Source organism: Musca autumnalis, unplaced genomic scaffold, assembly GCF_047663935.1.
Source record: "Musca autumnalis isolate F117 unplaced genomic scaffold, ASM4766393v1 scaffold_1, whole genome shotgun sequence".
In the NCBI taxonomy this organism is placed as follows: Eukaryota; Metazoa; Arthropoda; class Insecta; order Diptera; family Muscidae; genus Musca; species Musca autumnalis.
This window is the reverse complement of record NW_027411644.1, coordinates 127,447,478-127,474,985: the sequence shown is the minus strand read 5'-3', so window position 1 is coordinate 127,474,985 and position 27,508 is coordinate 127,447,478. Positions and strand designations below refer to the sequence as shown.

The following is a 27,508-nucleotide window of genomic DNA, read 5'->3' as shown; positions in this document are numbered from 1 at the left end:
TAAATGGGGAAATGGCAAATATATTATGTCTCGCTATGTAGAGATAGTATGTGTCCAATAATAAAAAACCAATCACAAAAATGCTTGCGATGGAAGACATATAGAATAGAATACCTTTACAAATATTTGAAGAATATGGAATAAATCAGTCTCAAATTTTAAGTATTATAACCGATAATGTTTCTAATATGTTAAAAATTATAAAAGATTTCAATTTGGATGAAAACAAGTAAAAAAGTACCAGTCGGCCTTGCCAACAGAGATATACCCTCAGCCTGTGTAAATTGAAACAATTTTTTCCCAAAAAAAATATGTATTTAGGGGTTTTTAAAAATTTTGGGCATTTGAGCCGACAAAAACGTTCATTAGGATTAGAGATCAATAGTTTTGCGGAAGAAATACTAAAAGGAATGTATCTACATTGACCATTATGGAAGTGGATCTCCAGCCACTACATATGGTGCCATAGGGGGGTTTTACACTCTTGATGTTTGCTCAAGAAGTATGAACTTGCCCCTGAAAGAACGTTTACCATCGTAATTGAGGCAGCGAATGCAAGTTGCTTCAACAAAAATCAAAGTGATTCGATAGCAGGTCTTAAAGTGAACTTATCCGAAATTTTGTGTGGGATGTACCGGATGGAGTGGACAAATATACTCCATATTTTTACCTGATCTATATCTAGCAGATATATTAGGATGTATACAGTATGGCCACTCCCTTCAAGAGTTACCGTATGAACAAATTTCCCGAACATTTTTGAACTTTTGTGGGGGAGGTACCTGAAGGAGTGGACCGATATGGCTTATCTTCAAACTTAAACTATGTTTGGACAAAATATTACTAAGGCCAAATTTTGGACCGAATCGGCAGATCCGATCGAGAGTTATCTTGCGCTCCAACCACCTCACACGGTGTCATAGAATTTTTTGCAACTTTTAGGCTATTTTCTCAGGAAGTATGGACTTGTCCCTAATGAAACTTGTACCGTCGTATGGAGGGCAGTCAATACAAGTTGCTAAAACAAAAATCAGAGTGATTCGAGAGATGGCTCTAAACTGAACTTTTCCGAAATTTTGTGTAGGAGGTACCCGAAGGAGTGAACCGATTGAGCCTATATTGAAACATTATCTAAGTCTGGTACACATTTAACGATGGGCAAAGTATGGAACTAATCGGTTACTCCCTTCAAGAGTTATCGTGCGGACAAATTTTCCGAACATTTTCGAACTTTTGTAGTGGAGGTACCGGAAGGAGTGGACCGATATAGCCCATCTTCGAACTTAAACTAAGTTTGGGCAAAATATTACGAAAGCCAAAATTTGAACCGAATCGATTCATCCGTTCGAGAGTTATCGTGCGCACCAGCCAGCCAGACAGACGGACGGACATTGCTCAATCGACTCCAAATTGTCTGAAACACAAACACGCCAAAAATAGATTCTATTTTAAAAAGAAGAGCTGACAAAGGCGCTATTTTAGATAAGAAAACGTTGGGGAAGCAAGTATGAAGTGCTGAAACGCCTTCTAGAATTGCGTCCCTATATTGAGGACATGGGAAATTCGGAGATTCAGTTGTCACAATTAAATTGGAATAAGGCAGCTTCTACAGAAAAAAAATTGCAAATGGCATATATCTCCACCAAGAAACTACAGGCCGAGGATTTAACTCCTATAGGGAATGGAAGGAAGTTATATTTAAGCAACAGAAAATTAATGATGACTTTGCAGAAAATATAGTAAGTTCAATGAAACAACGAAAAAAATACTTACTAAGTAACACATTGGCCGGGATATATGTGGATCCTCTTAATAGGATCTTATTAGACGACGTTCAAGTTGCGACAGCCAAAATGGCTTTGTGGGACATCTGGGCCCTTACACGTAGAAAAATGTATGTTAGAAATATGTTTGGATCCAAACAAATATATGTTTGGGACCGGTTACAAACAAATATATGTTTGCAACATTTTGTAACAAATCTCAATTTGATATGTTTGGGTAATAAAGAGTTGTGTGTATTGTATAATAGAAGACGTAGAAGCGAAGAAGGGGGCTTTGGTGCATTGATGGCGTGTATGCGTCGTGTGTTTCTTGTTTTGTTGTTGTTAACCAACGTAGCAGGCGAAGAGGATAAGAAGAAATGGTATGAATTATTTTGTTTTTTCTTTCAACTAGCGTAGCGTCAAGACGGTAAAGTGAGTGAATAAATCATTGTTTTGTGTTTTCTTAAAGAAATTGTGTTTTTAGTAAATAAATGCCCAATACATTTTATAATTGAATCGAAAAGTTGAATGGAATTATTTTATTGGACAAGGAAGAAATCGCATTTAATATTGGTGATTACATACATATGTATATTTGAAATATGGTATATCCATATTTATTTATTACATAATCATTTCATTTCATTCCAGATGCCGATTCCCCACTGATGATGTCAACTTTGAGTACAATTTGTTTTATTTCACAACTGAGGAGAAGCGTTCAACTACGTTTCTATATATTTTTCTTTTTAAAAGTGTGACAATTTGCAAATTATTTCAATCAGTTTTTCTTTAATTAAAGTGTTTGTATTTGTTTGCACCCAAACATTTAAATTGTTTGCACCCAAACATATAAATTGTTTGCACCCAAACATAAATTTGTTTGCACCCAAATACATAATTTGTTTGCACCCAAACATATATTTGTTTGTAGGACCCAAACATATGTTATGTTTGGGACTGTTGCAAACATATATTTGTTTGCTGCAAAATATGTTTGGGACATATGTTAGACAGGCCGTTTTTTTCCTCAATTATCATGTGAGAACGATGACCAGGCTACAGCAAATGAAATCACTGAATGTTATGATGAATTTGAAAAATATTTAGATGGAAAGCAAAATAAAAAAACCAAAAATTGACAATCTCCAATTAAAAAAATTGGTTTTTTAAAAAAATTGGATGAAATTAAATCATTTGGCAGAAGAGAAAAAAATGGACAAATATCCCATGGAAATAAAAAATGTTGCGCTTACCGTGGTTGCAATACCACCCACACAAGTAATTGTGAAAGGCTCTTTTAAGCATTAAAATTAGTGAAGATCGACTTAAGAGCCTCAATGAAAGAGGAACTGATCAATTCATTTTTATTTTTAAGAACTAATAATTAAATGTATTGATTATAATTAATTTGATTTTGGGATGATGTGTATGTATGCGTTAAATAATACATAAAATTAAAATAATATTTTTGTTATGTATTCTAAGCTGATAATATTATATAGAATGAATTAGTTTATGTTTATTTTCCTGACCCGGTTCCAAAAATAACAAAATAATGTACATACAGTCAACCAAAAAAGTCTACATACACCCTATAAATCTCGGGTTTTAAGGGTAAGGAAGCATTTTTATGAAAATCCAAGTACATAGTTCTATTTCATATCCCTAATAAACAATATAACATATAACAGAAATATATTCCATAATACGAATAACGGTAAATTCTATAAAAATTAAAAAAATAATAGGGAAAAAGTGTACATACACCCAATGAAATATTAAGATTACCGTAAATTTTATGGAATAAGCAATACAAATTTTACATTTTATTGCTTTATCGAATGTCTCTGGTTGTCTATGATATATTTTAGACAAAATGGGAACATATTTGTGCTTTAATTGACGTTATTTAAGGTCAGACTTCGCGTATAGCTCGTTAAGGCGGACCCTTGCAGATATCTTTGAGTTTTTCAGTCTGGTACTTTATAAAACCCCAGGAAATACAATGGGACTAATTATTTTGAGATCCTAGAGCGCTTTGAAGTTGTTCTTATGGATATTATATGCTCCTGAGCTTCGCTAAATATGCGAATTCCTGAGTTTTTCATAAATTTTATAGTTTTCACAGCATTCCAAGGATCAAAGTACAAGCAAGAACCTTGGAATTACCTTGTAATACATTTTTGCACCTTAACTCAATCAGAAATGTACAACATTATTATAAAAACCCGTTCCTAAAGTTTCCAAAGTATCAAAATAAAAACACCACCAAATAATGCATGCAATTTGTATGAAATTTACAATGTTAACTAGTATGCTCTCGTATTATGATCGTTAGGGTCACTTGAAGCGCTATAAATGTCGGATACTTTTACATTGCTTATTCAATGGATGCTCGAGGATTGTACCAGACCTTATTACAAGGTAATTCGAAGGCTTCTGTATGTAATTTTCCCCTTGGAATGCGGTGAAAACTATAAAATTTATGAAAATCTCAGTAATTTGCATTTTTAGCGAAGCTCAGGAGCATATATTATCCATAACAACAACTTCAAAGCGCTCTAGGATCTCAAAATAATTAGTCCCACTGCATTTCCTGGGGTTTTATAAACTACCAGACTGAAAAACTCAAAGATATCTGCAAGGGTCCGCCTTAACGAGCTATACGCGAAGTCTGACCTTAAATAACGTCAATTAAAGCACAAATATGTTCCTATTTTGTCTAAAATATATCATAGACAACCAGAGACATTCGATAAAGCAATAAAATGTAAAATTTGTATTGCTTATTCCCTAAATTTTACGGTAATCTTAATATTTCATTGGGTGTATGTACACTTTTTCCCTATTATTTTTTTTAATTTTTATAGAATTTACCGTTATTCGTATTATGGAATATATTTCTGTTATATGTTATATTGTTTATTAGGGATATGAAATAGGACTGTGTACTTGGATTTTCATAAAAATGCTTCCTTACCCTTAAAACCCGAGATTTATAGGGTGTATGTAGACTTTTTTGGTTGACTGTAAATTATTTTTTTTATTAATAAATACATACATACAAAAAATAGAAAAAGTTATGTTTTTTAACTCGATTTTAACGAGGTAAAGTCATTATTAATAACTAAATGTATTAATAATATATAAAACAAAATTAAAATCATATTTTTGTTATGCATTCTTAGCTGATATTATTATATAAAATGAATTACTTTATATTTATTTTCCTGTTTTTCTGTTTTAAGACGATTTTAACGAAGTAATGTCATTATTAATAAGTAATGTATTAATCTATATTAATAAAAGAGTAAAGTGATTGACTTACTGACTGATGAGTGATTCATCAACGCCCAGACGAAACGGCTGAAGATAGAATCTTGAAATTTTGGGTGTGGATCACTCTTGGTCCGAAGGGGTCAGATAAGACTGGGGTTTTGGAAATTCGAACTAGAAGGGTACGACAAGTACTAAAAGGTACTAAATATGGTACCCTTTGTCTTAGGCAAACGGGAAGAGCTAGAATTCTGCAATTTGGAATGAAGGTCACTGGTGGAGAGTTTCAAAGATGTACCAAAGTGTTTTTGGAAATTCAACCTATAAGTGTACGAAAATTACTAAATTTAGTAACTATTACTAAATTTAGTACCTATTGTATATTTTCAACGGATATAGCTAGAATCTTGAAATTTGGTATGGGAATAAAGGATGGGAAGTGATGCTGATATAAGAAAATGGTTTTGGAAATTCGTACTTATGTGTACGACAAGTACTAAATTTGGTACAATTTTGATTCGGATGATCGTATAGAGTTATAAACCTGAAATTTGAATTTAAGATTACTGTTGGCATTTTTGAAAATTCGTACATATGTGTACAAAAAGTACTAAGTAGTACTAAATTTGGTACGATATGGATTTGGGTGAACGGAACGAGCTGAAAATCTGCAATTTGGAATTAAGATTTCTGTTGGAATGTAGAATTGAGATATGGATGTAGTTTTGGAAATTCGTACTTATGTGTACGAAATGTACTAAATGGTAGTAATTTTTGCACAACTTGGATTGTGCAAACGGATCGAATTGGAATCCTGAAATTTGGATTTAGGGTTACTGTTGGAGTATTGGATTGAGATATGGAGGTAGTTTTGGAAATTTGTACTTATGTGTACGAAAAGTATTAAAATGTACTAGATTTGGTACAATACGGATTTGGGTGAACGGATAGGGCTGGAAATCTGAAAATTGGATTTAAGATTACTGTTGGAGTGTAGGATTGAGATATGGCTGTAGTTTTGAAAATTCGTACTAATATGTACAAAAGTACTAAATTTAGTAACATTTGGTATTATTTCAACTAATAGAGCTAAAAGCTTGACATTTGGAATGAAAAATCAAGGTTGAGGAGTTAATACAAGGAGGTGGACTTATGTGTACGAAAAGTACTAAATGGTACTAAATTTGGTACAAATAGTGTCGGTTCGAGATATGCGGGGCGAACCAAAAAAAGGAAAAAGGCAGCGTCTGACCAACAATTGGCTGCAGCAAACAGCGTCTATCCTCCATTGGAGCTGCTGAATATATAGACGGAAAATTTAAACCCTTCAGAAGGCAACGGGAAACCACTGAAGTATTATCCCTTGTAAACCATACAATATGAATGAAAACAACGAAACATGACCCTCAATCTCCGGTAATAAGAGGGTGCTAAGAATCCCCGGAGGTAAAAGAAAAGAAAAACTCAACGTAGGAACATGGAATGTCAGCAGCCCACATAAATCAGTAAAACTAGCCAATGCAATTTCGGAAATGAACAGACTAAATATTGACATTCTTGGGATTAGTGAAACCTGGTGGCCAGATAATGGAGAATTCGGCTCCCAAAACACAAAAATATTTTACTCCGGAAATAACAAAAAGAATCGTAGAAATGGAGTAGGCGTAATAGAAAAAATAGCATAACGAAGTTTATAAGTGGTTTTGAATTTGAATTTTGAATAGAATCCAAGCCAATAAACATCAATATGCACCCACAGCAGATAAAAGTAATGAAGATATAGAAGCCTTCTATACAGAAATTGAGGACTTAATCAAAATGACAAAACACCATGAACTTACGTTAATACAGGGCGATTTCAATGCCAAAGTGGGTAATGATTTAGTATGTGGTGTTACTGGACAATATGGACTGGGTGAAACGCTAGAGCTAATTAATTCTGCCAAGAATATAAAATGCTGATAACAAACGCGATGTTTTGCCTACCTAAAAGAAGGCTTTATACCTGCAAATCCCCCCAGGACAGAGAGGGAAATATAGTCAGAAATCAAATAGATTATATTCTTATAAACAAGAGGTACGGCACAGCCATTGCAAAAACGTCAAAATTAAAACAGCAAAGAAAAGAACACCACGAAAGAAACTAAATATTGAAAAAATGAAAGATGAAAATATTAAGACAAATATAAAAGAGCGCGTCAATTCGGAGGTAAGTAAGATCAACACAGAGGATGTTGAAAATATGTTGATGTCCATTAAGATAACTTTAATATCTATAGCAGACAATGGTCTAGGAAGCTGCAATCGACCACAAAAACAGAAAGAGTGGATGGCAGACGAAATACTGCAACTAATAAATGAACGTCGTAAATATAAATACATAAATTATGAAAGGTACTGGGAACTAAACAAAGAAATACGAATATCAGTACGCGCTGCAAAAAACAACCATCTTATAAACCAATGCAAGGAGATAGAAAGACTACAAAATCTACATGACGACTTCAATCTCCATAAAAAATTAAAAGAAGCATCGGGAGTTTACCGGAAAACAAATTCAAAAATCTTATATAACAGCAATAATGAAGTTGTGTTTAGCACTGAAGAGAAGAAGCTAATATGGATTAAATATATAAAACAGCTATTCACAGACGACAACAGATCCACTTACGAATCTATTTCTCCACCACTCACAGGAACCTCAATTACAAAGCAAGAAGTAATTCCTTCGGAAACTACCCCCAAGAAAAGTCATCCAAAATATTGCAGTGATTACAGACTAATAAGTCTAATGAGTCACGCGTTAAAAATATTCCTTAAAATAATTCATTCCCGAATTTATAAGAAATGTAAAAGCGTCATGGGTATAACGCAATTTGGCTTCAAACAATGCATGGGAACACGGGGAGCACTTTTGTCTGTACAGACAGACAAAATGCCGAAATGCAGAAAAGGATGTTTTTTAATGCTTTGTTGATTACGAGAAAGCCTTTGATACAGTGCAGCATGATAAACTGATGGAAATTCTTGCATCCATTGATATAGACCAAAAAGAGATCCAATGTATAAAGAGCTTGTACTGGCACCAATCAGCACAAATAGAAGTAAGCGGAGAACTGACGGAAACCATCATTATATCTAAAGGTATCAGACAAGGATGTATTCTTTCCCCTTTACTCTTTAACATCTACTCCGAAAAAATATTTCTAGAGGCTTTTAGCAACGTTCAAAATGGTATATATTATAATATAATAATAATATAAGATATGCGGATGACACAACAATACTGTCTGATAGTATGCTTGGACTGAAATATCTAATGCATCAACTATCCACATACAGCCAATTTTACGGGCTAAAAATAAATATGCGAAAAACTAAATACATGATAATCAGCAAAAACAACAATTACAACGATATCACGCTGGAAGTACAAGATGCCTGTATCGAAAGAGTAAAGAGCTTTAAATATCTTGGATTTAATATCAATGAGAAATGGAATTGCTCAGGAGAAATTAGAAGCCGTATAGAAATGGCAACAGACGCTTTTTATAAATATAAAAAATTTTGTCAAGTCAAAATATTAATCTCACAACAAAGCGACGATTTATAAAAACATATGTTTGATCAGTTCTGCTATATGCAGTTGAGACATAGACTTTAAAATCAGCAGACATAAAAAGATTGGAGGCATTCGAAATCTGGATATATAGGCGTGTACTGAGAATATCATGGACTGATTTCATACCAAATGCCGAAATCCTGAGAAAAATGCACTGCGAGAGGGAGTTGATCGATTTGATAAAGAGAAGGAAGACAGCTTATCTAGGACATATTATGAGAAACACCAAATACAAATTGCTACAAATATACTACGGACAACTATTGCTGGCAAACCGGAAAGAGGAATATGGCTAGACAATATCCAAGTATGGACGGGAATTTGGGATTCTGTAAGACTTCTAAGTGATGCTAAAGACGGGTATGACTTTGCAGAGATCCTGAAAAACATATGAAATTATAATATCTTAAGAATATAATTAATTTTTGCAAAATTGTTTTGGTCGCCTATAATTCGAAAAGCGAATTGGCAAATAAAGAAGAAGAAAGGAGAAGTAGAACTGAGGTAGTTATAGAAATTCGTACTTATGGGTACAAGAAGTACTAAATGATACCATATTTGGTACAATTTGGATTTGCGTAAACGAATAGAGCTGGAAACCATGGGATTTGGAATTAAGAATACAGTTAGAGTGTGGGATTGAAGTAGTTTTAGAAATTCATACTTAGGGGTACAAAGTGTACTAAATGGCACTACGTTTGGTACAATTTGCATTTGGGTGAACAAATAAAGCTGAAAATCTGAAATTTGGAACTAAGACTGCTGTTGGAGTGTGGGATTGAAGTAGTTTTAGAAATTAGTACTTATGGGTACAAAGTGTACTAAATGGTACCAAATCTGGTACAATTCGGATTTGGTTGATCGGATAGAGCTGGAATTCTGAATTTTAGAATTGATGTTACTGTTGGAGTGTATGATTAAGGTGCTTTCGGAAAGTTGTACTTATGTGGACGAAAAGTACTGAATGGTACTAAATTTGGTGCAATATGTATTTGGGTGAACGGAAAGAACTGGAATCCTGAGATTTGGAATTAGGACTACTGTTGGATTGATGTAGTATTTGGAATTAGGACTACTGTTGGATTGATGTAGTATTAAAATTCGTATTTATGTGTACGAAAAGTACTAAATGATATCAAATTTGGTACAATTTAGATTTCAGTGATTGGATACAGCTGGAATCGTGAAATTCGGAATTGAGATTATTGTTGGAGTGTAGCATTGGGGCAGTTTTAAAAATTCGTACTAATGGGTATAAAAAGTACTAAATTTGATATAATTTGGATTTGGGTCAACGGATAGACCTAGAATCCTGAAAGTTGGAATTAAGATCACTGTTAGAGTGTTGGATATACATATGGAGTTACTTTTGAAAATTTTTACTTATCTATTCGAAAAGTGCCAAGTGGAACTATATTGTGGACTGGACTGATTTGGTATTTTCTAAAATATGGAACTGGAATTCAGAATTTTAGTATTAGGATCACTGTTGGTATGTAAAATAGAAATAATGAAGAGATTTCAAAAATTAGTGCTTATGTGTATGAAATTGGGTGTAGGAATAAGATATGGATGTGGTTATGGAAATACGTATCATAAATATAGAAAAAGTAATATATTGTACTAAATTTGTTATTGGGTGTAGGGATATAGTTGGAATCTGTATTTTGGAGTCAGGGTGAGTGTTGGTGTGTATCGTTGGTATACGAGTATGGAGATGGTTTAAGAAATACGTACCAAAAATAGGGACAGAGCTGGAATTCTGAAATATGGCATAGGTTTGAGATATGGTTATGGTTTTGGAAATCAATAACAGGGACACTGTTTTGGTGTAGAATTGAGATAAGGAGCTTGCTTTGGAAATGCGTACTATAAGTGTACGAAAATCTAATATTATAAAATAAATTTTGGGTGAGGGTCGCTCTAGGTCCGAAGGTGTCAGATTATTCTGGGTTTTTGGAAATTCGAACTAGAAGGGCACGAAAAGTCCTAATTATGGTACCATTTGTATTTGGCGAAACGGTAGAGTTAGAATTCTGACATTTGGAATGAGGGTCACTGATGGAATATAAGATAAATGTACCAAACGGCTTTCAAAAATTCGAACTAAATGAGAATCAAGGTTGAGAAGTTGGTTTGACACAAGGAGATGGTTTTGGAAATGTGTAACTATTTGTACGAAAATTTGTTACAATAGGGATTTGGGTGAACGGATAGAGCTGAAATCCTGAAATTTGGAATTTAGATTACTGTTGGAGGGTAGGAAAGTACTTCTTATGAAAAGTACTAAATTTGGTAAAATGGGGATTTTAAGTTAACAGATAGAGTGGGAATCTCGAAATTTTGAATTGAGATTACTGTTGAAGTGTAGGATTGAGGTAGTTTTGGAAATTCGTACTTATGTGTACGTACAGTACTAAATGGTACTAAAGTTAGTACAAATTGGATTTGGGTGAACGGATAGAGCTTGATTCCTCAAATTTGGACTGAGGGTCACTGATGAAGAGTAAAAAAGATGTACCAAAGTACTAAATGGTACATAATTGGTTTCGATGGGGATTTGAGTGAACTGATAGAGCAGGGATCCCGAATTTGTAATTACAAGTAAGATTGCTGTTGAAGTGTAGGATTGAGGTAATTTTGGAAATTCGTACATATGTGTACGAAAAGTACTAATTGGTAGAAAAGTACTAATTGGAATCCTGGAATTTGGTAAGACTACGGTTGGAGTGTAGGATTGAGACATGGAGGTAGTTTTTGAAATTCGTACTTATGGCTAGGAAATATACCAAATGGTACAATTTGGATTTGAGTGCACCCATAGCGCTGGAATCCTGTTTTTTTTTCGAATTAAGGTCACTGTTGAAGTGAAGGATTGAGGTAGTTTTGGAAAATCGTACTTATGGGTACGAAGAGTACATATTGGCTTTCAATTTGTTGTATTGTACAGGGACCGTGCAGGAATCTGTATTTTTTGGATTTAGGGTGAGTATTGGTGCGCAACGTTGGTCTCGCTGTTAATATGTAAGGGTGAGATACGGCTGATCTTTTTGTAAATCGAACTAAAGGGGTACGAACAGTACTAAAATAACAATAAATATTGATTAAAATTGGTATTAGTGCAATAAAATTTTCAGTGTTCGCCATTTCCATATTATATATTGTTTATTTGTTTTTATATCCTTTCGCGTACGAAGCAGCGGACACTTTGCTAGTCTTTTTAAATAAAAATCAAATGTCGTTCGTTGGTAATGGCATTAGATGAGAACGGCTGGACCGATTTGCATTATTCTTTCTGTGAAATGTTCGCCATAACCCGACTGAGGTTCTTATGCAAACAAATTGGACCACGCCCACTTTTTTAATTTTAAATTTTTACCTTTTCTACAAAAACTACTTAACCGATTTTTCTGAAATTGTCAGGGAATGTACGGGGTGGCCCCCTATAAAAATGGGCTACAAATTTTGTTGAATTTTTGAAGGGGCGGGATAAATACCCTATACCCTATTTTTAAAAAATGCTATATTTACAATATCTACGAATGTGTCGGTTTGGAAATTAATTTGCATGACAATTGTGGTTGTGTCTCCAGCCTTACATACTTATTTGGGACCCAAAGACTTGACAACGCCCACTTTTTAAAACATGTTGCATCTATAAATCTACGGAACAGATTTTACTGAAATTTTCAGGGATGGCTTCGGTGAAAATAGTCTGCATAGTTTGTTTGATATTAAAAAAACGCTAAATTTTCAATAACGAATATATCGGTTTGAAAGTTTACGAATTAATCTAAAATCTAGGCACTTCTTTTGGCCCTAAAAACCCGACCACGTCGACTTTTTCAAATATGCTATATCTCCAAAATCCTGAACCGATTTCTATGAAATTTGCAGCAAATGCTCAGGGTCTGTCGGGGCAATGTGTACTTTATGAATTTCAGAGGAGGTGGGGTACCTTCCCACGCATTTCTTTCAAACGCTATATGTATATGCCAAACTTATGATTATATCGGTTTCAATGGGGTTGTGTCCGACCTTTGGTGCATATTTGGAGCCAAAATATCGGACCACGATCACTTTTTTAAATATGTTATGTCTTGAAAACGGATGATTTTTTTTTTAACTATTGAACATAATTCCATGAAATTTTCAGAAAATGTTCAGGAATGATCCGTGGTTTAAAATGCTATATATTTGTTGATGAATTTTGGGGGCCTGTTGTTTTATAATCGCTATATTTGCTAAACATATGAATGCATCGGCTTGCTAATTAATTTTCGAGACAACGGTGGTTGCGCCCACGATCAAATGTTCTTTCTTGGTGCCCGAAGCCCGACCACGGCTAGTATGTTATATCTCGAAAACTAGCGAACCAATTTTCATGAAATTTTGTGGAATGTACCGTGGTACGTGTAGGCATGAATTTTGAAGGTGGCACTGTATATCCCCTATTAAGAACAAGAAAGAACGGCTTTAAGTTCGGCCCGGCCGAACCTCCACCAGGAGTGGTATTAAAGTAAAATGGAACAATTAGTTTCCTTTCGTTTATAAAACAGACTTAATACCAAATTTCAGCAATTTCGATAAAACAATATCGTTCTATGGCGGCTATATCAAAACGTCGATCTATATCGCTATATATATATATATCGAAACGTGGACCTATACCGACGAAATTCAGTCGGAAATGGTTTTACTTCAAACGTAGAGTAAATACCAAATCTCAGTGATAACGAAGCTAAAACCTCCAAAATACCGAAAATCGGGTGGTACCGTTCTATGGGGGCTGTATTAAGGCGTGGGCCTGTGCCAATAAATTTCTGTGGGAAAGTTTTACTACCCGAACGAAGACTAAATACCAAATTTCAGCCACATTGGATGAATATTGAGATCACAACCTTCAATATACCGAAAATCGGGAGGTACCGTTCTAAGGGGGCTATATGGAGGCGTGGACCTATACCAACAAATTTGGAGTGGAAAGTTAAATACCCCTAACGAAGACTAAATAGCAAATTTTAGCCATTTCAATGAATTATTGTGGCCATAACCTTCAAAATACCGAAAATCGGGGGTACCATTCTATGGGCTATATATGAAAGCGTGGACCTGTACCGACAAATTTCTGGGGAAAGTTTCGTACCCCAAACAAAGAATAAATACCAAATTTCAGCCATTTCAGAGTAATATTGAGACCACAACCATCAAAATACCGAAAATCGGGAGGTACAATTCTATGGGGGCTATATGAAGGCGTGGACCCATACTAACAAAATTCTGGGGAAAAGTTTTATACCACCAACGAACACTTAATACCAAATTCAGCCATTTCGGTGTGATAATGAAGGTAAAACCTTCACCGTTCTACCGTTCTATGGGGGCTATATCAAAACGTGGACCGATGTAGCCTATTTGCAATACCAAACATCCTAGGAGTAATAGAAACTTCTATACCAAATTTCAAAGCTCTATCTTAAAAATTGGGAGCTGTATCTTGATTTCAACAGACGGACGGACGGACAGGCGGACATGTCTATATCGACTTAGAATTTTACCCTCATCAAGAATATATATACTTTATAGGGTCTCCGATTATTAGATCGCTTTAGGACGATACTAAATCCTAAACAGCACCAATGGTGGAAAAAATCCGACAAAGTCCAAACATCTGTTGATAAATTGAAAATCCTCAATGAATAAATCTGTTTGACAATGGACAACGAGGTAGAAAATTTCATTACTTCATATGATATTCAAAGTTCTGCATGCCGTTTGAAATCCTCCTATCTTTTAGGCAGAAAACAATGTGTTGGTGTTAAAGATTCTATTTCCAATATCATAGCGGTGAGAAGTGGAATACCTCAAGGGTCTGTACTTGCACCAATATTAGTTGCGATTTTTGCACAGTCTACCTATTTGCTGATGATGTTCAGCTCCTGTTTACAGGGCAAACATCCAATATTGTTGTTTTACAATCAAAAATTGAGTACACCCTGAAATTAGTGAGCAGATGGATGAGATATAACAAACTTAACGTAAATGCTTTATTGTTTTCTGATCATCCTATTGTTTTTGATTTGGAGTATGAAGGAACACCATTACAATTCGTCGATGTTATGGAGATTCTAGGGGTACTTATAGACAATAAGTTAAGTTTTGTTCCACACATTGATAGAGTAGTATCTCGAACCAATATTGCACTTCGTAGGCTATATAATTGCGACCTTGTTCTGACTCACCATATGAAGCTTAAAATGATCCATGCCCTTGTAATGCCAAATATTCTATACTGTCTTAAAGTGTACTCCGGTGCTAACATGCATAATATGGAAGCGGTTCAAATGGCTTTTAATAGTGCTGTTAGATACGTACATTCAGTAAATCGGTTTACCCATATTTCTCCTTTTGTACAACGCTTTATTGTATGTTCATTTCTTAGATTTGTGAACCTTAGATGTCTTTTTTTTCTACAAATAGGCAAGGCTCAATGTCCGTTGTTTTTGGCTAGTACTTTTAACTTTTTGAGATCAACTAGAACGACTAATCTGATTCTTCCTCGATTAGATGCACACATAGATACGTCGTTTCTGGTGAGAGTTTCTCGTTTATTTAATCTATTACCAAATAATTTAAAAATATTCAATTTAACCATTTCTTCATTTCGAAATAAATTACTTGTTTTATTCCAAGAATCACTGTAAATTTGTGGTTACCACAATTATCTTTGTTGGGAGCGCTTTTTTCTTCTTTTCTATTATTTTACCATTTCATAACCCCGATATGGGGTATAATTGGGAGTAGTCATTCCAATATGAAGTACTAGCAAAATGCCCGCTACTTCGTATGCGGAAAGGATATAAAAAAAACAAATAAACAATATATAATATGGAAATGACAAACACTGAAAGTTTGGTCGCACTTATACCAATTTTAATCAATATTTATTTTTATCTTAGTACTGTACGTACCCCTTAAGTTCGATTTTCAAAAAGATCAGCCGTATCTCACCCTTACACATTAACAGCGAGATCAACGTTGCACACCAATACACACCCTAACTCCAAAAAATAAAAATTCCAGCACTGTCCCTACACCCAAAAACAAATTGAGTACCATTAAGTAATGTTCGTATACTTATGGTACGTATTTCGACGACATATCTCAGCCATACACGGACATTAATACAAAATAATTACAGTAAATTCCATAATAATTACAGTAATTTCAAATCTCAAGATTCCAGCTGTATCCGTTCGTCCAATTCCAAATTGTACCAAACTTAGTATCAAGTCGAACTCTTCGTACCCATAAGAAAGATTTTCCAAAACTACCTCAATCCTTCACTTTAGTAGTAATCTTACTTCCAAATTTCAGGATTCAAACTCTATCCGTTAAACCAAATTAAAATTGTACTAAATTTAGAACTTTAGAATTTTCGTACCAATTTTCAAAACTTCCTCAACGCAACAGGGCTACAATAATCATACTTTCAAATTGCAGGATTCCACCGCTATCCGTTCACCTACATACAAATTGTACTAAATTTAGTACCATTTAGTGCTTTTCGTAACCATAAGTTTGCTTTTTCAAAACAACCTGAATCCTACTCTTCGACTGTAATCGTAATTCCAAATTTCAGGATTCCAGCTCTATTAATTCACCCGAATCCAAATTGTATCAAATTTAGTACCATTTCTTTCCCAAACAAAAATTTTAGGATTCCAGCTCTACCCGTTTACCCAAATCCATATTGTACCATATTTAGTACCATTTAGTACTTCTCGTACCCATACGTACGACTTTTCAAAATTTCCTCAATACTACACTCCTACAGTAATCTTAATTCCTAATTCCAACACTATCCGTTTACTAAAATTCAAATTGTACCAAATTTAGTGCTTTCTGTACCCATAAGTACGAATTTTCAAAACTACCTCAATTCTACTGTCCGGCAGTAATCTTAGTTCCAAATTTCAGAATTCCAGCTCTATCCGTTCATCCAAATCCAAATTGTACCAAATTTAGTACTATTTAGTACTTTTCGTACCCAAAGGTACGAATTTCCAAAACTATCTCAATCCTACACCCCTACAGTAATCATAATTCAAAACTTTAGGATTCCAGCTCTATCCGTTCACCCAAATCCAAATTTAGTACTGCTCGTAATCATAAATACGAACTTCCAAAACCATTTCCTTATTTCAACGCCATTTCCCAACCTTGATTCCCATACCAAATTTGAAGATTCTAGCTTTATCCATTAAAAATATGCAATTGGTACCAAATTTAGAAACTTTTAGTACTTTTCGTACGCTTATAGTTCGAGTTTCAAAATACCCTTTGGTACATCTTCCTAACTCTCCATCAATGACCACTCGTTCAAAATTTCAGATTTCTAGCTCTTCGCGTTTGCCTAATACAATGGATTCCATATTTAGTACACTTTAGCACTTTACACAAAAACAAATTGTACCAAATTCTGTACAATTCGATTTTCCAAAACAACCTTAATCCTTCACTTCAACAGTAACCATAATTCCAAATAACAGGATTCCAGCGCTATCCGTGCAATCAAATCCAAGTTGTACCATTTGGTACATTTCGTACCTATAAGTACGAATTTCAAAAACTACTTCCATCTCAATCCTATACTCCAACAGCAGTCTGTACAAATTCCAGGATTCCAGCTCTATCCGTTCTTCCAAATCCAAATTGTACCACAGGTAGTACCACTTAGTACTTATCGTACCCTTACTACATCAGTCCTACACTCCAATAGTAATCCTAATTTCAAATTTCAGGACTCAAACACTATCCGTCACCCAAATCCAAATTCTACCTCTATAGCCTACCGCGAACGGGTTGCAAATTCTAACTTTTTCCGTTTACTAAAATTCATACTTTAAATTAAAATAAATAAAATTAAAATACTTAAAATTCAGGATTCCAGTTCTATCCGTTCACCCAAATCCAAATTGTAATAAATTTAGTACCATTTAGTACTTTTCGTACACATAAATACGAATTTCCAAAATTTCCCCAATCCTATGCTCCAACAGTAATCTCAATTTCAAATTTCAGGATTCCAGCTCTGTCCGTTCACTCGAATCCCTATTGTACCAAATTTAGTACTTTTCGAACACATAAGTACGAATTTCCAAAACCACCCTCATATCTCAGTCCTACACTTCACAGTAATCTTAATTCCAAATTTCAGGTTTCCAGCTACATACATACGTTCACCCAAATCCAAATTGTACTAAATTTAGTACCATTTAGTACTTTTCGTACCCATAAGTACGAATTTTCAAAACTACCTCAATTCTACACCCCACCAGTAATCTCAATTCCAAATTTCGAGATTCCAACTATATCCGTTCACCCAAATCCCCATTGTCCCAAATTTAGTACCATTTAGTACTTTTCATTCACATAAGTAAGAATTTCCAAAACTTCCCCAGTCCTACACTCCAACAGTAATATCAATTCCAAATTTCAGGAATCCAGCTCTATCCGTTCACCCAAATCCAAACTGTACTAAATTTAGTACCATTTAGTACTTTTCGTACATTCAAGTTTCCAAAAACCCTTTGGTGCATCTTTCTTACTCTTCATCAGTGATCCTCAGTCCAAATTTGAGGAATCAAGCTCTATCCGTTCACCCAAATCGAAACTGTACCAAATTTAGTGCTATTTAGTATTTTTCGTACCCTATGTACGAATTTCCAAAACTTCCACAATACTAAACTCCACCAGTAATCTCAGTTCCAAATTTAGAGATTCCAGCGCTATCCGTTCACCCAAATCCCCATTATACAAAATTTAGTTCCATTTAGTACTTTCCGTACACATAAGTACTAATTTCCAAAACCACCCTCATATCTCAATCCTACACTTCAACAGTAGTATTAATTCCAAATTTCAGGTTTCCAGCTCTATCCGTTCATTCAAATCCAAATTGTACTAAATTTAGTACGATTTAGTACTTTTCGTACCCATAAGTACGAATATTCAAAACTACCTCAATCCTACACCCCACCAGTAATCTCAATTCCAAATTTCGAGATTCCAGTTATTATCCGTTCACCCAAATCCCCATTGTATCAAATTTAGTACCATTTAGTACTTTTCATACACATAAGTACGAATTTCCAAAAGTTCTTCAATCCTACACTCCAACAGTAACCTCAATTCCAAATATCAGGATTCCAGCTCTATCCGTTCACCCAAATCCCTATTGTACCAAATTTAGTACTATTTAGTACTTTTCGTACACATAAGCACGAATTTCCAAAACTACCCTCATATCTCAATCCTACACTACAACAGTAACCTTAATTCCAAATTCCAGGTTTCCAGCTCTTTACGTTCACCCAAATCTAAATTGTACTAAATTTAGTACCATTTAGTACTTTTCGTACACATGATTGGTAATTTTCCAAACCATTTCCTTTTAGAAGCACCACTTCCCAACCTTGATTTCCATACCAAATTCCTATATTCCTATATTCCTGGGGCCTATTATTGATTTCATTAATTATTTAGCGATTTCTTCAAATTACAGATTTTGAAATTGAATAGTTATGACTGTACATATCCATATACGATAAAATTCTTAATTGCAAATAAATCGTGGTAATATGCACAATTTTATTGCACTTTCATTGATTTGCAAACATTTAGTTATTACCAAAAAGTGAGGTCCATACAGTTTTTAGATGTTGTTATTTCTGGCCGATTTCTGAATTTATTCCCCTAATGTTGTCTTCAACAGCAACTCATTTGTTCAACAAACCCAACATCATTTATTGAAAGAATTTTTGTTTTAATTTTAAATTGAAAATCAAAATTTTTACAAATGCATCGTTTGTAATCATCTTTTCTAACTGTATTTTAACGAATGAAAATCTTTTGTGCGACACCTGTTATGTGAAAACTAAATCAGGATCGGTTTGTATTTTTCGCGTAATTTATGTTTAAACCATTATCACCAACTGCGACATCTGTTGCAATGGAAGATAACAAATGTCTTGTCTTTCTATTATTTAGTGGTTTACGATAAAATAAGTGCGCCTAGAAGTAAACTACAAAATTTGAAATTATGTGTGATCGTTTACGGTATCATGAAGTTATAGCATTGTTAATTTGACACATATCTTGCAGAGGGCCAACTAAGTGAATAAGTACGTAATAGTAATGAAAAATAAGGATTTTTGTTGTTGTTATTTTTTGTGGTTCCAGGACGAATTTTCTAAAACCAGGCCTTATCTCGCACATGTGCATCAACAGTGACCCACTGGTAAAATTTCAAGCTCCTAGCTTTAGCCGTTTTGGCTGGGCGTTGATGATGAGTCAGTCAGTCAGTCAGTCAGTCAATCACTTATCACCAAGCTCATTTATATATATAGATTATTCGTGTATAATTTTGTTGTTGTTGTTAGGAGTAGTTCTCCCCCTGGGAGTTATTTTCCATATATTACTTTTTAGTCTTAATTTAGATTTTACATATATGTATAATCATACCAATACAATTGTATATTTTCAAAGCGATGCATATTGTAATAAGTTATTGGCCTTCAGGCTTATCATTACAAAACGAAGAAATAAAAATAAATACATAAAATAACTCTTTTTTAATTGTAAAGCGCAAACTCTATAAAAAGTTGGCATTAAAACGCAATACGACGGGTCAGCAACGCGTACCTGGGTCTGCTAGTTTTTAATATTTTAAAACAACGATTTTATTGGTGGAGAAAATTTGGCACTGTTCGCCAAAGGTAAGGCAGGGAAGACTGTAGATTGTGTGGTCAATCTCTCCAGTTCCCTTGTATTTTGTTTGCGGATATTCTCTGCCGAAGTTTTTATTCAATAACTTCCTCAACAAAAAACTGTTAATACCAAAACATCAATCGTCGGCTCGAAATATAAGAGTGACCAAAGAAACAATTTCTATGATAAGTTTTTCTTTGGCAATTCCATATAATTGGGATTGTTCCTGCAATTTTCCAACTATCTTCTATTATCACCTACATTATACATAGATTTGTTATTACCAATATACAAATTATAGTTTTTTCTGAAAATAAGTGTCGCAGGAGTACTTCTTAGACGAGGAAGTGAGGAACTCACTTCAAAATGTTTGCAGGGCATTGTTCTACAGTTGTATGCAAGGCATACAGAAGGTCGGCCATTCAGAATTCTGTTAACAACTTTTGACAACAAACATAATAGATTTTACATTATTGTGATTTGAGTTTCTTTGTATTTTAAATCACAATAATGTTTTTGACAAGAAACATAATAATCATGTTGTTGTTGTAGCAGCATAAAAACCTACGTAGAAGCATAGCTTTGAGATGCTAGGTTAGCAGCCGCTGGCCGAAACACTATGGTTCCGGGTCAATCCGGTACGAAAGAACCCGCTGCCGTGGGATTGTAATAATAATGTAATAATCAGGTGGGCTTATTACATCACTTGCTCAAATTCAGACGAAACGTCAAAATTTTTTTATATTTCGTTTACTATTGTTTACCTATTTGTATTTGATTTCATTCACAATAATGTGTTTTGACAGTTAGTATGATAATCACACGTTTTTGATGTAAAAGCTTATTGCGCCATGGTTGTATGCATATCTACGAAGTATATCACAGTTTATATCAAAACAATAAACGAGGGATGAAACAGCTGTTCTGTACCTCTCTCTCGTTTCCAATAAGCACGTGGCCGAGTTCTCCAAATACACACAAACATACATTTCTAAACTGTTTCCACCACCATTATACGTTTTTTATAGAACATAGGTCCATATCAAAACCAGACGGATGAGCGAATTTACTGGAACTCAAATACACACTCGTTAGTTTGTAGTCTGTCGTATAGAAACATTAAACGGTGTATTTCACAGCATCCCGTTTACAAAAAGCATTTTGTTTCGATTGTTATGTGACCAACGGGAAAGTAGTTGCATATATCAGAAAAAGTGCTTATATTTAAGGGTTACCTACAATCTGTAATTGGTTAATACAAATGATATAAGTTAATGTTTAAATAAACACAAATATAATTGTGTAATTGGAGTATCGCAGCAAATATTAAGAAGGTAATGGTTTTATTGACTTTTTGTTTGTATGTTCGGAATATTCTACATACATACAACTGTTTTCCGTGTATACACAAAATATGCCCATGATTTTAAGTATGATTTGTGTAGTAAACGAAATAATAAATATTAAATTCATAATGAACATTTCATGAAGACAATGTTAGATAAGCTTTGCGCATAATCAGGAAAGGTGAGTGGCATTTAAAATCAAATTAAAAGCACATTTAAAAATATTAAATGTGAATTTTTTAATGAAATCGAAATGATATTATGCACATCATGGTGCAATAACAAGCTGACAGAGTAAGCCCAGCTGATGTACTCGCATACTCTTGCAGTCAAACAGTTTTTTTATACCCTCCACCGTAAGATGGAGGGTATAATTTTAGTTGTTATTCCGTTTGTAATACATAGAAATATTCGTCGGAGACCCCATAAAGTATATATATAGGGTAAGTGCACCAATAGTCGACACTTTAAGGATTTGCCCAAGTTCAATCATTCAACATTCCGAGTATATTTTTCCAATCGCTATGAACTAAAGCTTAATTGTTAAAAAAAATTAATTATTTCTTATGAAAGTTGAGAAAAATGCAAATTGAGTGAAACAGAGCTTTTTGGTAGTAGTCGGCATCATTTCCCAATTGTCGGCATGACATGTTTGTTCCAGTAGTCGGCATATCGTATTTTAGTAAAGAAATGTTATAAGTTCATAATTTCTTTTATTTTAAACAACAAACAAGTAAGAAATGAGACAGGGCCGAATTTTTATACCCTACACCACGAATATTGAGATAAAATGGGAAAATTTATTTCTTTAACCAAGTTTTAATACCAATGAGACATCTATATTTTCTACCCGTTCAGTATTGGAATTCTATAACTCATTTTTTGATTAGCCACAAAAATCGATAAAATTAAAAGTCAAATTATGAAAGAAAAGTTCTGAAAAATTTGGCGACACTGTTGCAATCGGTAGGATTTGGCGACAATTTTATTTTGGTCGCTAAATTGCCGACAAATTTCATTAATTACCGAAATTATAATAGTCTTAATTTTACCGATTTTTGTCGGTAATTCAAAAAATGATCGCAATACAGAATCCGAAATACCATGTTACAGTCGTTCCATTTGTACGATGCGTGTACAAACTGCAAACTACGTAAAATCTGGAGGTACCTTCATATTGGGAATATCAGGATTTCGGAGTTGGAGTCGGAGTCTGGAGTCAGAGTCTAGCAAATTTTGCTGGAGGCGGAGCCGGAGTCGTGGAAAAAGATCGTCGGACAATAATTCATTATACATTTACCAAAAATTTTGTAAAATCAAAAATTTGTAAATCAGTTCTGTTTCTGTTCGGCATAGCCGAACTTAACATTGGTCTTACTTGTATTTGAGGTGGTAGACAAAGGACACTTTCAACCATACTAACTTTGTCATTCCGTTTGTAACTCATCGAAATATTCGTCGGAAACTCAATAAGGTATAAATATGTCTGTCTATCTGTCCACCTATCTGTTAAAATCAGTTTATTTTCGGTATTTTGAAGAATTTTACCACATTATAGAACTGAAATGCCTTACATTTCTACTATAGTCTTCGCTAGGGGTATAAAACATTCCTGAAAAGAATTGTGGGTATAGGTTTACGATTTTATATAACACAATGTAACGGTACGGCCCGATTTTATGAAAAAAATTAAGCATAGTCTGACACCGCATAGTCATAAAAAGTAGCCATGTGTCCAGAAAAATTTAATTTTTTGGCAATTTGTTTTAAAATATCGACAATTTTGGCCCTAAACTCAAATAAAAATATTCCTATTGTCATTTTTCTTCCACACTCCTATTTTTTTAACAAAAAATTTGAGGACGATTTATAATGTTGATGTAAACAGTGAATAATTTGAAACATATTGGCTTATTTCTGTTAATGAGTTAACAGTTGGGATGCGAACAATGTTTGGACCATTCTCGTTTGTGTATGGGCACTCCTATTAATTTGAACGCAAATGATGTATACTAAAAAGTTACTTATTGAGACTTAGGATTTTTTTTTTTTTTGCTTTCTTGAATTTTGAACAGTTTAGTACCTATGGACGGACTAGAACACAAAAAAAAATAGTATTTCTGTTTTTTTTTGCTATTTAGAACTTTAAACTAGGAGCGTTTTCCTGGACTAGCATAAATTTGATTAAATGTTTGAACAATCAATTTATATCGTGAGGGTTCTTCTCAGTGCAAAATTATAAACCACCAAAAAATGCAAAAGTCTGAAAAACGAGGAACAAATAAAATGCGCACCGGTTCAATTCTTTCCTCAAGTGATTTACTTTATTACAAAAAAGGGCAGTTACAATGTAAATTCTTAATTAGCTATAAGAGGAGAACAAGAATAAATAACAACAAACATATAGATCGATGTCTCCGATTGAGTGTTTTCTACAATAATGTAATATTGAGTGCAATTCGTATGTTATTTCTATTTCTAACTCACATTAAAAAAAATAGCAAATAAATATATAGCAAAGTATACACTTATCAATGGTGATGACCCAAAAGCAACGATTACTCATTTGGATGGCCAAAAGGAAACTCTGAATTTGCAACAATGTGTCTTGCTTTCCAGTAGTCTCTTGTCTGAAAATATCCTATCCGACAAAACATCGCTTCATGGATTTATGTCATCTTCTCTTCATCATGCTGAATAATTTCGTCTTAATTTTCCTAATACTGCTGACCGGCTCAGGATTGTTTATCTTAGTGTACAATATTTTATTTCATTCACTAGAGTAGTTAAACCAGACTGATTTATGCGATTAGGATAAATTTGTGCTCTGTAGTTCCTGCATGGTAAAATTTCCTTTTATTTAGAGCTCTGGTGATGGATTTCAAAACCCATGTCTCTGCAATTCTCCCGAGATTGTAGGGACTTGGTTTTTGCCGTCTGCACCTTTAGCTCAGTGAAAAATGAGATGATACCGTTGCGCTGGTATGATCGTATCACTATGTCGTGAATTTAGTACAATATTTATTTGTGCTTTCAATAAATTTTCTCGATAAATAATTATTTTACATGTTTTGATATTAATAATATAATGAATAATTTGGGTGATGTAATTCATAATAGCCAAAAACTTCGATCTCAGTTTAATAATTTAAGTTCGGATTTAAAATTTGCTCATTACAACATTCAAAGCTTCTGTGTCAATCCGTCCTCTATAAAGCTTTCGGAAATTAGAAATATTATTATGGACAGTGACTTGGATATTGTGGGGATTTCTGAAACGTGGCTTAAGCCCAGCATTTCTTCCAATTGTGTTTCTATTAATGGATTCAACTGTTGTCGTAACGATCGTCTAAACCATAGAGGCGGTGGAGTCGCGTTATATTTATCCAAATCCCTATCTTATAAAATTGTTTATAAGGGCAGTAATTATGGCATTGTTGAATGCTTGTTTGCCGAGGTCTTATGTGGGACGGATACTGTTTTGGTGGGTGTAGTTTATTTACCTCACGGTGACTTTGAGGCATTCGAGAAAGAAGTTTCAAGTCTGTTGCTCAGGTATACTAAAATTATTATAATGGGTGACTATAACAAAAATTTATTAGATCCCGATGTTGCCTCCTCCGTTAGACAAGCTTGTATAAGAATGAACATGTCAATTAGGCATAACTCAATACCTACACATTTTGACGTCGCTCACAAGTCGACGTCCCTTTTAGATTTCTTTTTGTTATCTGTTCCTGATATTATATTACTTTCTGATCAGGTTATATGCCCATCAATTTCTAAACATGCGCTGATATACGTTGGGATTAAGTTACCTGTTACGCGTGAGTTGGCATATTATGAGTTTTATGACTATTGCAGTGTGAGTATTGACTCATTACAAACGAAAATAAATTCCTTTGACTTTTCTGGCATGTGGCGTACGTCAAATGTTAACGCTCAGCTTACTATATTCATGTCTGGTTTGTCTCACATTCAGTCTGCCGTCCCTTTGAAAAGGCGAAGAGTTCAGTCAACTTCTGATAACTGGTATAACTGCCCTAATATTGATTATTACACTTCTCTTAGAGACTTAGCGTTCAAAGCTTTTCAAGAAAATAGTACGGAAGAGATCTGGAAGATCTACTGTAAAGCTAGGAACAGAGCAAAAACGGTTGTGAGGAAATGTAAAAGAGAAGCTCATGCAGCATCCTTTCTGGAGACGGGTAATGGAAAATCTCTATGGCAAAAAATTAGGAGAAATGGTTTACTAGATAATACTCCAGATATATGTACCTCCTTGGATGTTGACGCTGATCAATTGAATAACACTTTTGTTTCTAACCAATTGGATGATACATTATGCAGTAACATTCAGTCATTTTCTGATTGTATTAATGGTTTCTCCTTTCGGACTATATCTCTTGATGAATTGTTTTTGGCTCTCTCCTCGATTAAGTCTAACGTGGCCGGCAATGATGGATACCCGCTAAAATTTTTAAAAATAGTTTTGCCTCTTATTAGTGTTGCCTTCCTTCATCTTGTAAATACCATAGTTACAACTTCTTCGTTTCCTTCCGAATGGAAGGTGGCAAAGATAATCCCTATTGCTAAGAAAACTAGTTCGGTCAGCCTCGATAACGTTAGACCAATATCTATATTACCCATATTAGGTAAGTTAGTAGAGCATGTCTTAAAATGTCAACTTTCGCAACACATTGAAACATTAAGCCTTCTCACCGATTTTCAGTGCGCCTTTCGTGGGCATAGAAGTACTGCAACCTTGCTTCTTGGTCTCACCGACTCCATTAGAAGGTCGTTTAATGATCATAGTCAATGTGTCCTTGTCTCTATTGATATGGAAAAAGCCTTTGACCGATTGGACTATGGCACACTTTTAAATAAACTGAATTCGCAGTTTCGGCTTCAAGGTAGCGCTTGTCGTTTGATTGCCTCATATCTAAGAAATAGAAAACAGTATGTATACGTTAATGGTGTTGCTTCCAGTGTACTCCCCGTAAAAAGTGGTGTGCCCCAAGGTTCGGTGATTAGGCCATTACTGTTTATGCTGTATATCAATGATCTCTTCTCCTCATTGAACCTTTATTGCTCACCATATCTGTTTGCGGATGATGTTCAAATTTTATTCACGAGTAACATAGACTCGCCTGATGTTTTACAAGCAAAGATTAATTATACTCTTTCTTCGGTTGAGCAATGGATGGGCCTTAACAAACTATCGGTTAACCCTTCCAAAACCAAAGCAATGCTCTTTTCCTCGCACACTTTCTCTTTAGATGTGAAATACAAGGGTATATCAATTGATTTCGTAGACAGAATGGAATGTCTCGGTGTCATTTTGGACAATAAGTTGGACTTCACTTATCACATTGATCGAGTAGTCTCACGTACTAACTTTGCTTTACGCCAACTTTACAATTGCGACTTGGTTTTACCCCGTGACATTAAAAAGACTTTAATTCACGCTTTAGTCATGCCTAACATACTATATTGTCTTGAGCTGTATACCGGAACTACCTCATCCAGACTGAAACTTGTTAAAAAAGCCTTCAACAGTGCTATGCGTTATCTATATTCCACCAAACGCTTTTCACATATAACGCCTTTCGCAATAGATTTTTTAGGATGCACTTTTGAAGATCTGATTAAACTTCGGTGCCTCCTTCTTTTTTATAAGATTTGTAAATTCCAGTGTCCTTGTTTCCTTGCGACTTCCTTTA

General features: G+C 34.4%; 1 protein-coding gene across 5 annotated transcripts in view; it reads left to right on the top strand.

The window, feature by feature from the left end:
- The first annotated feature begins 21,446 nt into the window (after positions 1 to 21,446).
- Positions 21,447 to 27,508, top strand: part of nAChRalpha4 (nicotinic acetylcholine receptor alpha4) — a 562,559-nt gene continuing 556,497 nt past the window's right edge. Inside the window, exon 1 of one of the 5 annotated variants that reach the window (XM_073992624.1) lies at positions 21,447 to 21,773. The gene's annotated coding sequence lies outside the window, so the exon portion shown is untranslated. Of the gene's footprint in view, positions 21,774 to 21,845; positions 21,967 to 27,508 lie in introns of those variants that run through there. The other 4 variants (XM_073992641.1, XM_073992651.1, XM_073992631.1 and 1 more) reach the window with 4 other exon arrangements.